At 42.9% G+C, this 1,779-nt stretch overlaps 1 protein-coding gene across 5 annotated transcripts in view; it reads right to left on the minus strand.

Annotated features, from left to right (window-relative positions):
• PAK3 (p21 (RAC1) activated kinase 3) overlaps window positions 1-1,779 on the minus strand; it is a 294,889-nt gene that overhangs the window by 1,081 nt on the left and 292,029 nt on the right. The gene's annotated exons all lie outside the window — the stretch shown is intronic.

Consider the following 1,779-nt stretch of genomic DNA (forward strand, 5'->3'; position numbering starts at 1 on the left):
GTTTGGCGGGTCCGGGCTGGGGATTCGAACCCGCCACCTTAGGTGTACGTGGCTGGCGCCTTAGCCGGTTGAGCTATAGGCGCCGAGCCTAATTTAATTTCTTACAGATCTCATTCCTTTCATGTTTCAACTATCATCAGCTTTATGGGGATGTGTCTCAAATCCATAGCATATGATGTGATCTGTCTCCTGAACTCTGGTCCTAGTTCTCCAATTGCCTGCTGGATATTTCCTCTGAACTGTTTTTCTGTCACTTTCAATTCAACAATTACTTATTTATTTGAGACAGAGTTTCACTTTGTCACCCTTGGTAGAGTGCTGTTGCATCATAGCTCACAGCAACCTCAAACTTTTGGGCTCAAAGCAATTCCCTTGCCTCAGCCTCCCAAATAGCTGGGACCACAATGCCTGGCTAGTTTTTGGAGATGGGGTCTCCTTGCTCTTGATCAGGCTGATCTCGAACTCCTGAGCTTGGGCAATCTACCCGCTGGAGTCTTTCAGAGTGCCAGGATTACAAGAGTGAGCCATCCAGCCTCGCCTACAATTTAACATTTTAAAAGTTATGTTAAATTCTCCCCAATAGAGGACTTTTATGTGCTGTAAGTTACAGGGGGTCTGGGATCAGAGCACTTAGGTTTGATTTTTGCCTCTGTTTATTCTAATGGTTAAATGTAGTAAGTGACAGAGCTCTCTGTAAACTACATAGGGTCAAGAAATGCTAGCCATTGTATTATCTTCTATCACTTGTCCTTTCATTCAAAGCTACTATTGGTTTGATACCCTAAAGTCACTTCTGTCTTCCCCTCCCTTATGTTTTACATGCAATCGGCTGCCAAGTACTTTCTTTTCAATATCTTACATTTATTCCTTGCATTTCCTGGTTCAGGTCTAATCAATTTCATTCCAAATGATAATACCCTCCCCCCTTAGTCTCCCTGCTTACATTTTTTTTTCCTGTTGCTAATCCTTATTGCATACTAGCAGATGAATCTTCCTAAGAAAACCTTTCATCATGTTGATCCCTTAGAATTCTTTTTTTTTTTTGGACCAGGGCTGGGTTTGAACCCGCCACCTCCGGCATATGGGGCCAGGGGACACTATTCCTTTGAGCTGCAGGCACTGCCCCCTTAGAATTCGTTAGCATTTCCCCACTGCCCCAATTCTTCAGCTTGGTGTTCGAGGCCCTCCAGTCTTCTCTTGCAGCTTCTTTACTTCACCTACATTTTCTATGTTCCCTTCCCGTTGGTATACCATAACATCTGCATTTGAAATCCCTTCCTCTCTTTTCTTCAACCTATCTAAAACTGATCTATCCTTCAACACTCACTCAATAGACCTCTTTCCCATTAGCAGACATTTTCTGATCGCCCTAGCCTAGAGAGGCATTTCTCTCATCAACCACGTCATTTACCATTTGAACAGCTACTTAGTTTGAATGAATCTCTAAAGAGGTTTGCATTAATCATCTTTTCCTGTACCCAAGCAGACTATAAACTTCTTCAGAGTAGAAATCATGCATTTAAGAGGTTTGTATCATCTACTGTACTTACGCTTTCCAAATAGAAATAGCTTAGGTAATAACAACTGATAGACATTGAACTGCCTTAGGTCATACAGAAAGGCACACAAATATACAAGACCTGTGTCTTTTCTCCAGTCTTCCAGTGAAGACATGGGTAGTGGGTATTTCTCTCCTTTCTAACCTCTAAGATGAAAATGATAGGCTAGGCTCGGCGCCTGTGGCTCAAGCGGCTAAGGCGCCAGCCACATACACCTAAG

The sequence above is a fragment of the Otolemur garnettii genome, unplaced genomic scaffold (genome assembly GCF_000181295.1).
Source record: "Otolemur garnettii isolate 467f Iridium unplaced genomic scaffold, OtoGar3 scaffold00267, whole genome shotgun sequence".
In the NCBI taxonomy this organism is placed as follows: Eukaryota; Metazoa; Chordata; class Mammalia; order Primates; family Galagidae; genus Otolemur; species Otolemur garnettii.